Source organism: Ochotona princeps, unplaced genomic scaffold (genome assembly GCF_030435755.1).
Source record: "Ochotona princeps isolate mOchPri1 unplaced genomic scaffold, mOchPri1.hap1 HAP1_SCAFFOLD_1740, whole genome shotgun sequence".
NCBI classification, from domain to species: domain Eukaryota; kingdom Metazoa; phylum Chordata; class Mammalia; order Lagomorpha; family Ochotonidae; genus Ochotona; species Ochotona princeps.
The window spans coordinates 14,327-28,652 of NW_026696249.1; positions in this window are offsets into that span (position 1 = coordinate 14,327).

A 14,326-nucleotide genomic window follows, 5' to 3' on the forward strand; every position below is an offset into this window, starting at 1 on the left:
CTTAGAGGAGAGGCAGCACTCCTGCGGCAGTGAGTGAGAGAGGGCATTCGCACGACATGTGAAAGGGTGGCGGCTCTGACAGCAGCGCAATGTCAGTTATATAGCATTACGATTGCTGCAGCAGCAGCAGCAGCATATAGAGATTTTCGCATGACACCACAGAGAACACGGAGGGGAGCGGCGCAGAACTATACGTTATGGATGAAGGGGAGGGAAGAAGAGGGTATACACGTACACAAGCCCAGCACCCCCTCCTCTTGCCACTACTAGCCGTACCACACGAAAGAACGTTGTGATATAGCTATATCGGCGCAGCACAGCTGTAGCAGCCGCAGCAGCGGCAGTCGTAGCAACGCACCATCAGTACCATCAGTAGCAGGCGCGTGTCACGGGACGACACATTCAGAGAAGCGACCATGAGATGTGTGCACCCGGTGCACCATTTTCCGTAACTAAACACACTTCTTCATCCTCAACGTTGAGGCGAAGAAATGAGACTGGCGGGGGCAAAGAGCGCTTTACCATTCGTTACAGAGAAGGACTCCTTCTACTCCCGTCTTCCGTGGCCTTGGCCCGCTAGCGGAGAAGCCGAAGTACGAACCCGGGAGCAGAATAGCGTCCCCAGAGTCAGGTGAAAAGTGGCACTCGGAGAGCAACAGCAGACGCGTGTAGGGAAGAAGTAGAGCGAGCGCCTCCGCTACTTAGCACAGATATACAGAGGGAAACTGTGTATTTTTATACCTTGTGAAGTGTCTGAGATACCCGTTATACGGAGGCGACCACTTCCTTGATGCGCATGTCCGTGCGCCCGAGCGCCCTGGGACGGTAGCACACGTGTACGTTCATAGCTCGTGTACGTGGCCCCCGTTTATGTCTGCGGAGTGTGACTCTAAGATGGCTACGCGGATACTTTCGTGCCTCGACACGTAGGGCCGGCCAGCTGTGTGCGACATGTATTTTGGATGGCGTCCGTCAATGATGCCTGTACCGGTCAGATGTACTGGCAGCTGTTCATGACCCCTCAGGTCGGTAGATACGGGCTTGGGAGTGGGCATCCGTACCTCAACATAGACACCTCAATCAGCAATACGCACACCTGCTGATGCTCCAGCACACCTAGTGTAGACTAGCATCGGTGTATCGTGTACTTCCGCACACCGATCGGCGGGCGTCCGTCTGTAGAGAATGAAGTCACGTGCAACTCGAAAGATATGTCAGTGGACGAGATCAATCTGCGCATCGGTAGCGTAGAGTCCCGTATATGTGCCATTAAACGAAGTCTCTGTATATTTTGCTGCTGGGTTTGGTGGCGTTTTTCCCTGATATCCATCGTTTTTCTGACACACAAGACACAGGATTGAGGATGGAATGATTAGGAAACGCGCCTCTGATCAAAATTTGCCGTAGCAACTTATGTACAGTGTACACGCGATCGTCGTTGCACTATCGTATCACATCAACCTGCAGAGGCGTAACTCGAGCTTCAAATTTGGAGCGGGTCTGGGTGACAGGGCTTACATACGCAGAATCTCACGAGTTGTAAGGCAGGCCTCCGGCCGGATCGTTACTTGCGAAATGGTACCCGGCTCTAGAGAAATCATTCCGCCCCTGCCTTGTCACACTCAAAAGACACCTCAACCTGAAGCGTATTTCTTCTCAGCGACGAATAACGCATACCTAATCGAGTGTGTAGCTGATTTTGTTCTACGATGACTCAGTGGCTCGCCGGATCCTGTGGCGCATTCCGTATCGTACTGCGTTCAAGCGATAGTGCGAGTACCGGACTATACCTAGTCACACATAGGGGTGGGCCCATGTATAGTGGCCAGCGAAAGCTCGCACAAAGTGTCGTTTTTTCTTCCGAACGGCACTTTAAGTGGACTACAGTGCCTAGAGAGCACCAGCAAGCGCATATACAGATGCTTTGTTTTTTTCAGACACACGTGCACTTAAATGCATATAAATGCATATATATATATATATATATATATGTATGCCCCCACATAAGATTATTGGTGTATGCTCGCATAGGCGACGGAAGCGCCTGTAGAGGCGATAAGCCACTGCCTTCCGAGCATGCTTTCTCCCGGGTGATGATGTTTGCACTTCATGATGTCATAACCATGGCACGTGCGCCGGTGGAACAGGCCTCATGCAGGCAATCTCGTCTCCTCTAGCCGGACGGAAGAGCGGCAGGCCTCTTCGCTTGCACAGCATGCAGGGAGGGATTATGCTTGAGGGACAGTTGGGGCGATCTGGATGAAGGACGTGCGGGGCGCCCTGGTATGTGGCGTGTGTGTGATAAGTACTGCCGCGGGAAGCACCTTATGCTGCCGCCGCATGCCAACGGTTTTGCAGCGTGATCTCCAGGCAAACGGCGCATTCGCTGCCTTCTTCCCCGCTTCTTATGCTGTTAGTGCTGCGGCTGTAAATGCTGGTCAAGCCTACGTGTAGGTGTTGCTGCCAGTACCCTGTCGCTGAATGTTTTTCGTAATCTAGTGTTCTGCGTCTTCCTGTAGTTCCACGTTTACTGCAGACGCTTTTGCCCTTGCTGGCTATCGGCATTGCCGTGCCAAGTGCTCTGTGAACTCTGCCACATTCGCACCCCCCGGCGGTGCATTCGCACTGATTTTCCATGAAGGATAAAATTGCATGATGACATCCGTCACTATCTACAACTTCTCTGTGTATACGCCACCATATATGTTCATGTATATATACACACGTCTACATACGTGCGACAAGGAGAGCTGCTGAAGAGTGTGGATATATGTATCCGTACAAAGTGCACTGTGGCTGTCTAGCACAGTGGAGAGAAAAACAACCGCTCAGGTACAGCCTACATTTTTAACTTGTAACCAGTTCTCTACTTGGTGTGCACGAAATCGAAGCACCATGGGTGCACGCGTGTAATGATGGAAGTGCTAATGCATCAACAGCAGCACTTCTAGAGCGCACAAACGTGTGTGTGCGCATATACGCACACGCTTGACATGCACAGGTGCTTCTACAGGATGTATCACTATACGGCAGGCGTCGACCGCAGTATATTATAAAGTGGCTGCCTTTCTTTCACTCGCCTGCGAGAGTACATATATACTACACGACGCAAGCCCACGGTAACCCAGTAAGCCACAATGACAGCTCTTACAGCTCTTCAACTGTCGAAAGCACTCTGGTCATGCACAGCGGAGTGTGATTATGGTCGTCTGTCCTTCCATGAGCGCCCCACTGTACGCTCTCACGTGCGTGATGACGTTGCACAGTTATCAGTGGCGGCCCCATCTAAATGTGTGTTGGCTACATGTACATCGTAAACTTACATGTGATTAGTAACGAAGAACTACACTGAGTGACGTGAGCACGCACATATATATAGATATATATATATACATACATACACGTGTTTTTAAAGACGGGCTGACGAAGTGTGCGGGCAGTCCACCAGCATGCTGGCGCGTGTGGCTGCGCATGCAGTACATGCACCCCCACCAACACATGTTGCTGCGTATTCTAGTATATGCTCAGACACAACAGAACAAGCATATCCTGTGAGTAAACTCAAACAGAAGCTGGGAGGTTTGCATGATGCAGACTCCGAATGGCTTGACGTGGAGCTGACATGGATACAGCAGCATCACGCAAGACCTGCTGCCTCGCTCCCATACATTCGCGTACAAAGAGACATCCTGTGCCTTCCCACACATGCACGATTGTATAATCTACAGATGCATGTTCGTATGCGTGTCTGCAAATGCAGAGGCTCGGGTCGACTACCTCCCCGGCAAAGTCTCTTTGGGGCCGTTTCTCTTTGATGTCTTTCCAAGGATATGCTACTTGAACAACGTGACTTTTGACGTACAAAAGTGTACGCTTCCCCTCAAGCGCAATCGTGGACATATGCCCGTCACCTCTTCATCAAAATACACACCTATATATATATATATATATCTATGCACATACACACTTGTCTACCTAGCGAACACATGCTCATAACCTCTTTATGAAGATTCACACCTACGTATGTATGTACAAACAGGATTGTGTGTACATAGAGAACACGTGCTCATCATCTCTCCTTGAACATGTACACCTATATATATATATAAATATATGTGCATGTATATGTGGTACATGCACCTGAATCACCCCAAAGTTTACGTCATCATGTCGTATTCGAATATGTCAGAACATTTGTTTTCACACCGTCTAAACATATATGGAAACCTACATACGCAGACTCCTACGCCATATCGAAACAAAAGGAGCAAATCAACTCAAACACAGCTCATCTATTTGTATATACATATATCCATCTATCTATTATCGATCTGTCTATATCTGTATGTGTACCACTAAGATGCATGCAGTTGAATAGCCTTTAGACAGATGTTTTGTGCGCGAGAGCATGGACTCCAGTGCTTGTTTTGCATATATATATATCCAGAATCAGCGGTAACTATACAATGTCCGACACACGTTTTGCATTCACACTATACCATGCCACAATAATAGTACAAATAAAACCCGTGAGACCATCCCTAGCCCCTTCTTCTCCTTCCCTTCTTTTTTTGAGAGCGACACTATTATCCAAGACGCATCACGTCCGGCTGCTCGGCGTCACGGTCACGTGCTGCAGACTGCCTTGCGGCAGCTGCTCCAATGCTATCTGCTGCTCCCCCAGCAGCACTGCGACTGTACCTGCAGAGCAACAGCATACATGTAAAGCCACAGCTGCCTGGAAGTGAGCGCCTACGCAGAAGTTGCACAGGCATTCAGAAAGCCCAATAATATATATATACGTATATATGTACGTATAATATGTGTATCTATATGGTATACATATACATGTACGAATATATATATATATATACGTATACATGTCTATATATATATATGTATTGCAAGCAAGCCCCAGATAGGAGGATCAGTGGCAACAGAAGAACAGCAACTCTGGGAGATACTACTAGGGAGAGCCCCCCGATGTGTGACGTATACACTGCTCGCACACACACAGACACACAAACACACACACACATATACGCCACATCATGCACCTAGACACTCACACGTGATACTGACAAGACGCAGCAGTGCAGCAGCAAGAGTAGGAGCACCTCCACCACCGACATGCTCCTGCTACAGCAGCATGAGTGGTTCAGAGGCTATTCTCACCCCCCATACAGTTGGAGGCAGCACATAAACTCTGCCTTACAAACCTAGACATATAGAGATATTGTAATAATGGTTCTGAAGTGTTATTACACAGTCACGATTCATCGAGCCTTCCTCCCTGTAGGTTGGGCCTCTTTTTTTTTTTGAGTGCACTGCTTGCAAGTACCAATACTGTTCAGGAGCAGGTCACCGCTTCGCTTCCACTTGAAAGGATTGTTCCTCACCGGAGGTAGCTGCACAGTAGCCCCCCCGTGGTAAGGTTGTATGCATGCAAGTGACACAGCGAAAATGAATATCCGTGCACAGATATATTGTATGTGCGTCAAGGAAATGTGTGTGTCTGTACAATACTTGTCATATCTGATAATGTGTGTGTACGTCTATAGAAGAAGGGGGGGATTTTGCTTCTCTGTGTCTATATATCGCTATGTAGCTATTTGTATGCTTTATGTGTGAGTGTGCAAGGGGAGGCGAAACCTGGGTCTGTTGTGTATATATCCACACACTCCACCTCATTCTGCCATATGTCAGTGGGCAGCGCGGCGACAATGAAACATATCGCTTCATCATTTGGCGCGCACGCAGGCATCCCAGCCGCAGCGCTCAATGCACAACCAAATGACAACGCGAATGCCTCAAAAATGATCTTTACACGTCATACAGCATGCACGCACACACATACATATAAGGGCAGCAACTGCCACTGAGTCTAACTACCGCTACCTGCATGCACTCCTACATCTGTGACACAACGCTGCTCCCACCAGCAACGCGTCCGGACACTTGTGACTTACCAGAAGCCTCCAACTTCGTAAAAAAGAGACGAACCTCATTACACACGTACATACACACACACGCTCCTCTGTAAAGGTAGCAGCTGTGGAGCTAACCATGCACAGAGACACACACACGTACACACGTACACACACACGTACACACACGTACACACATATATATATATATATATACACACGCTGCTCTGTAAGGGCAGCAGCTGTGAAGCTAACCATGCACAGACGCACACACAGCCGCATATATACAAACACATGCTGCTTTGTAAGGGTAGCATCTGTGAAGCTAACCATACACGGACACACAAACACACACACATACAAACAAACATACATAAACACACACGCGCTGCGCTGTAAGGGTAGCAACTGTTCAGCTAGCCATGCACAGACATACACACACAGACACACACTTATAGACACACACACACCTGCTCTTCTGTGAGGAGAGCAGCTGTGAAGCTCATTATGCACACACACATACATACACAGACACGCAGAGACACACATCTCTTTCTGTGGAGGCAGTAACTGTAAACTATACCTTTGCATTAAGTCTCGCATTCTTTTCAGATGTTCTTGTGAGGGCTCTTGCTTTTGCACAGGAGTTGCAGTAGCTGTTGCGGTTCCTAGACCTCGAGAAGATATGTTGCTGCCTCTCGCGCCCTGTGCAGTTGTTTCCAGTCCTCCTCCTCCTGCTCCTCCTCCCCCTCCCCCTCCTCCTCCTCCTCCCCCGCGTGCATGATGACTACTTCTGCCACTGCTACGATGAGCCTCTCCTGATTCAGACCTGCGATAGTAGCACCACAACTACCGCGACCCTATGTCAGCATCACGTAACAGTGTGAAGTACACAGACACGACTGCATGCCTAAGAGCAAAAGACGTACATACAGCAACAGCAGGAGTGGCTGCAAAAAGGTAAGCAGCAGAGGAACAAACGTAAGTAGCAGACATTTGGACTGGAGGAGTAGACGGGTGATACCAAGACACACGGACACTCTTTATGTCGAACGACGCATGCTTACACACATGCATACATTCCTACGTAGAGGTACATACACATGCATAGAATTCTACGTCTGCATGCCTACATGTATGCATACGTAGATATATACGTAGACTTACATACATACGCACACGTACATCTGCATACAAGTATGCGTATGAGTGCTTACATACATACATACGTACATAAGGGTACACAGATATGCCGCCAAACTGAAAAGGCATTATTTGGAGACATTTGCACATGTACATCTTGCTTCGGCACGTACACCCACATATATATACGCACAATATACATGCATACATACATATAGACCCTATATTTACATATGTCTACACAAGCCTACACAAGAAATATGTTTCTCCAGGAAGTACAGGTACACACACACATACATGCATGCATTCACAGGTGCGCACACATACGTGCATGCGTATATGTTGTAGCAGTAACAAGAGTCCCAGCATCCGATATACATGCAAAAAATCACAAAGTCAATGCAAGAGCGGCGCGCAGGGACGCAATCGCGTGTATCATCCTCCCACTGTCACGCTGCTGGTGCTACTGCTGCTGTTGCTGTTGGTGCTTCCCCTTTTGCTGCTGTTGGTGCTCCCCCGCTGTTATTGTAGCTGCTGCTGGTGTCCCCGATGCTGCCGTTGCTGCTGCTGTTTCCGCTGTTGCTGCTGCTGCTGCAGCATCTTCTCTTAACGGGCAATACGTCGGGCGGTAGCTCCGTTGCACGTAGTGAAAGGACCCCTGCTGGGCTGTGCTGGTAGCCTTTTGCAGCAGCTGCAACAACTGTCTGTACTAGTGCTAGTACGCTACTACTGCTACTTTTACTACTACTGTCTGCACATTTTCAGTAATGCTGCCTCTGTGAAGGAATGCTAGTCGTAGAGTCAATATCGTTGCTAAATTGTGCTAACGAATGTGTGTGTACACCCACGCAGTTCTCTTTTTTTTTAAGACAAACCGTTCATGTTTATGCTTCTCTAATTGTTGCGCTCTGGGGTGACTTCCTGGTCTCACTGGGCTTTCCTAATACGTCCACTTCTCTCCGTGAAACAACAACAACTACTATTACTACTACTACGACGCTGCACACTATACTACGTAATGCTAGCCCATACGTCTGCTACTGTTCCTACTAATACTATTACTATTACTACGTTGCACAGTATATAGTAGGTAATACTAGCCTCTACTTCTGTTACTGTTTCTGCTCATACTCCTCTTACTACTACTACTACTCCTCCTCCTCCTCTTACTACTACTACTACGTTGCACATTGTGGGTGGATAATGCCTGCTTATACATCTACTACTCTTTGTACTGCGTTGCACACTACAGGTAAATAATGCTTGCCTTTACATCTGCTACTGTCTCCACTACTACTATTACTACCACGCTGCACACCATAAGGAGGAGGTAATGCATGCTTATACATCTGCTAATGTCTGTACTACAACACTACTACTACTACTACTAATACTAATACTACTACTACTACTACCAGTACTGGTACTACTACTATTTCTCCTTCTGTGTTGCAGAGTATATCAGTAGGTGATGTGTGGCCGCTCCTCTTGTGAGAGCTGCTCATAAGGCCGTCAAGTTGGGTGCTTTGCGGATATTTCTGCAACTACTGCGGCCTGTATAACTACTACTAGTACTACTATACTACCACTACTACTATACCACTCCTACTACTAGTATATATACTACTGCTACTACTAAGAGTACATATGCTACTGTTTCTAGTAATACTACTACCACTAGTAGAAAAGCCTTTGGTACTTGATGTAGAGAGTGCTGCCTCGGTAGATGCTGCTTTCCTGCGAGCCCCTCTGCCCAGTGGCTGTTGCGCGCTCATGAGAAGTGAGTGACGAAACAGTATACGATGGCATGGCTGGCTCTCTCTCACAAATTGTTGGCGGTGTCCAGAGATAGAGGCGTATGTATGTAAGAGTACTCGTACCTTTCAGGCTTTCTGGTAGTGACGAGCCGTAACATGCGCGATGCTCCTGACGTCGAATGTGCTGAGTGGGAGAGTTTAGAAGACAGGGAAGATTTGTATGACGTCGGTCGGCGTGCGTAGTCCTGCAAGCAGAAAGAAGACGTAAATACACGGACATAAGCACATACATCGCCTCATACTATTACAAGTATGTCTGGCATATAAACATACAAACATATATATGTGTTTATGTACAGCTAGCTTTTGTACTATACACATGGATATACACAATTGTACATACAAGCATGCATCATATATGATTATATATACACCTTCATCTAGTAGAGACATACACACATAATAAATACGTATACATATAAAAACACATCATACAGACAAAAACATATGCACAAACCATATAGGCATACATATGAACACAACACACACCATACATATAAACACAACATACCATACACATAAACACACCATACACACGTACACATAAACACACCATACACATGTACATATAAACACACCATACATACGTACATATAAACACACCATACATACGTACATATAAACACACCATACACACGCACATATAAACACACCATACACACGCACATATAAACACACCATACACACGTACATATAAACACAACATACACACATACGTATAAACGTACCCACTCATACAGATATAGCCACATTAACATGCAATAGCGGCATACATGAGTATGTAGGTGTTCGTGTGTTTGCATGTATGCATATGCATACGTACATAGACACACATACATAGATACTCATACATATACATGTGCATAAAATGTGCATATACATGCATATACATACATACATATACATACATATACATATATATACATACATGTATATACATATACACATACCTACATACATATATACAAACGTGTGTGCAATAATATACATCCACTCTACAGGGGACAGGAATACGTTGTCTTTAGCAGCTGGCTCAGTCACATTGAACTCGCAATACTAGCAGCAGTCCCAGCAGCACACACACACACACACACACACAAACACCAGTTGGCCCTGAGACTGCACTCTACACGGTCACTTACGAGCACGACAGTCACTTCAGTTCACGATGACAACCCACCCTAACAACGCACAGTACTAGCAGCAGCAACAGCAACAGCAGCAAAAGTAGTAGCAGCAACAGTAGCGGCAATAAGAGTAGCAGCAGCAATAGCAGCAACCCCAACAGCAGTAGTAGCAGCGGCAGCAACGAAGGCAGATACTAATATATGCGTCGGAGCCTCTACGGCCGTCTCTGTCAGTTTCTCCTGCAGGCAAGGTCGTCAGAACATACAAAAGATGTATGTATACATACATATATCTACATCTATCCATCTACCTATATACATACATATATATATATATATAGCTTGTGGGAACGGGAAATATTTTAGTTAGCACAAACACATTTATATGAGTTGGTCTGCATAGAGGGGACGTACATTCCACCTGGCGACAGCATTATCTCTTTTTCGTCTAGATGAGCTTTGATCTCTAAATAGGTATATGTATATATGTCACTGGGTGATCAGCTATACATACATATACATATATATATATATTTAAGTAGATGTATACACACATATATATATATATATACATACCTTACATACACAGAGAGAAAGAGACACCCTCATATATGGAAAGTCACGGAATTAACAATATGAGAATATATATATATATATATATATGAGAAGAGGAAGTATGACTTGCACGAGAACATGTATACAATACTGTTGTGAACACATTTACGTACCTAGATACAGAACATAGAGAGAGGGGCGACACCTACCTTTCCTGTGGCAAGAGCCTTTTCTCTCTCTTTTCGTCTGAATTCCGTGAGTAAATCGTGTTGCGTCTTTGTTCGTGGACTACTGTGGCTTCTGCTGGAAGTACTATCACCACTCCTGCCGCTGCTGCTGCTGCTGCTTCTTTTTCTTCTTCGATGCCCCCGTCCCCCTCGTTCCCCTGCGTTTGCTCCGACTCCTGCTGCTGCTGCTGGTGCTTCGGCTCCTTCGTCGGTGTCGCCCTCTGCTGCGGCTCCTGCTGCCGTCACTCCGACTGCTTCTCCTGCACATACACACACACACACACATATATATATATATATATACACATTTACACATGTAATACAGGCACACATTCTGAAACAGCGTAAGCATCTATGTTTACAATGAAGCTTCACAGAAAATGCTCTTGAAGAAAGAAAAAAATAAGCCGCATATCTGTCGCAGTGCACGGGGAAGAGAGTCACACAGAAGGACGTCGTATGCCGGACACACCAGAAAAACGAAGCCCTCTGCTGCTGCTTCCTATGTTGGTGGATGACGGCCTTATTTTGTGTGGGTATATCCAATCTAACGGCCCTCAAGGAACTGCAGACGTGTGAAGCGTGTACACTCTGGTGTGCTTGGAGAAGGGTTGCAGGTCCTGCTGTTTCCAAATGAGAGTCTCTCGCTCGTCCCTCCGTCCCCGCATGCCCTCTCCCCTACGACCCAGCACACACATATATACATACATCGATGAGAGATGGAGCGGTAGATGCAGATGTACATGTATGCATATATACGTGTGTACACATATATATATATATATATATATATGTATATGTATATGTGTATAGATAGATATAGAGTATATACGTGCACGTAGGTATATATTATTACGAGTAGACACTGAAGCCACAATACGATGGAGAAGAAGGATTCGAACATGCATGTCATATATAGCACATAGTACCTGTTCTTCTTGCACTTCATGACGTAGATATATAGAGTGCAGGCAGGAAGAGGAGGAGGAGGAGGGGATGTAGAGATATACACTTAAAAACACAGTATGACATACAGACGGTTTTATAATATATATATGTATATGTGATGAAAGGCAGGGAAGGGTGAGTAGAGTGTAAGTTCACTGACTGAACGACACAGAAATACAGACATACATGATATAGATATATGCACAGTGAAACGACAAGGGGAAGATGTGTGGGAAGTAGACTTCTCATTTATATATATACCTACATACTTGTACTGTAAAACCTTCGAGATCTGGACCTGCAGCTATACAAAAGAGTAAAAACAAGAGGAGACGTATGTATGTAGTCAGTGGATACATATATATATATACATGAAAAATATTGTAGGAGAGCTCGAAGTATGTGTGTTGTACTCAGTGGATATATATATACATACATATATATGAGTGAACGTAAGCAATAGAGAACTATGTATGTACGCAGTGGATAAGAATATATATATATATATATATATATGAGTGTAAGTGAAGAAAAAAAGAAAGAGTATGTATTTATTCAGTGTTTATATTCAAAGGTGAACACGAGAGGAACGATGAGTGTGCATGTCTTCCATGAATGTATATACAAGAGTGACAATAAGAGAAGTAGAAATGTATTCATGTACAGATATATATATATATACACATATACGTATATATATGTACATACATATACATATTTATGTACATATATATATATATATATACAAAAGTCTGTGTAAGAGAAGGAGATGTCTGAGCGTGTGTGCGTATGTGGAGCTTAACGTCAGAGCATCGGAGGAAGTCCTTGGGTACTTGTCTTTCGCAGAGACTCTTTCTGTCTCTCTCTCACAGTGAACAGTTGCGGAGACCTGGTCTTACATTTACACTCATATATATATATATATATATGTATATATTTATATTGAACACAAATATATACAATTTATTTACTATATACATATGCGGCTCGAAGCCATGCTAGTAAGAAGCGTCAGTATGATCCATGGAGGGGAACCCGTCAGAAGCGGGAAGCATACACGCGCACGTACATAAGCTGTAAATCTACACTCGATAATATATATATATATATATATATATGCGCGCATATACATATACATATATACATAGATATCTATGCGTGTGAGGGGACAAATATATAGGTATAGCGCGCATTCACGTGCAATACATATATACTGCTTACCTGCACTCGATAATATACATACATATATACATAGATATCCCTGCATGTGAGGGGACAAATATATAGGTATAGCGCGCATTCTCGTGCAATACACATATACTGCTTACCTGCACTCGATAATATACATACATATATACATATATATCTATGCATGTGAGGGGACAAATATATAGGTATAGCGCGCATCCACGCGCAATACGTATATACAGCTTTCGTGCACTCGATAACATACATACATATACATATATATATATGAGATATGTACATATATATATACATGCCTCAACGGATACACATGTATAGCGTGCATCCTCGCTTCTACACATACCGCATACCTACACTCTGGCAAGGGATAGTATTTATGTATACACAATCGTATATATATCTACATCTTTTACTTGTGTCGCGGGGGAGATGCATATATTGATATACGGGTAACACGTTATATATAATCATATACATATATATATATATATATATATATATATATATATATATGGTGCAAGGGATAGTATATATATATATATACATACATATACACAACCGTATATATAATATGGATATATATGAGCATATACATATTAATACACGTATGACTCTACCTATAAATGTGTCCATCTATTCGGAATACATGTACCTATTGGAGCATGCATAATATGCAAAGGGGTCACCGCTTCTTGTGGCAAACGTAGATAATATTCAACAAGCAACGAGGTCACCCCAGGAGGACATATGGACTTCGCATAGACGCATATGCGGACGCATGTACGTGCGTGTCTAGGCATCTCGGTGTGTCTATACGTATGTGGATGTGCGTGTGTGGGGGTGTGTGTGTATGTATGTGTGTTCCTGTCGGTCTACTGTTTATGTCTGTCTGTCTGTGTATGTCTGTCTGTCTGTGTCTGTCTCTGTGTGTGTATGTGCGTGTGTATGTGTGTGTGTGTGTGTACGTGTATGTGTGTGTGTGTGTGTATGTGTGTGTGTGTGTGTGTATGTGTGTGTGTGTGTGTGTGTGTGTGTGTGTGTATGTCTGTGTGCGTGTGTGTGTTTGGCTGTGTGTCTGTGTGTGGCTCTGTATGTGACAGAACGTGAGACACCTCTGTGTGTATGTATGTGTATGTATGCGCTGCTTACCTGCGTTTATTAGTAGCGTCTTTCATATCAATTCTACTATTGCTGCGTTCGGATTTGCTACTGACACGAAGATGATTACCACCACCAACACCAGGACCAGCGCTTCCGCGTTCATACGAAGGACGTCTTCTCAGAGACGAGTCCCTTGCATCATCTCTTCTGGTTCTACTCCTGCTCCTGCTGCTACTCCTGCTGCTGCTTCTTCTTCTTCTTCTATGCGATCGTCG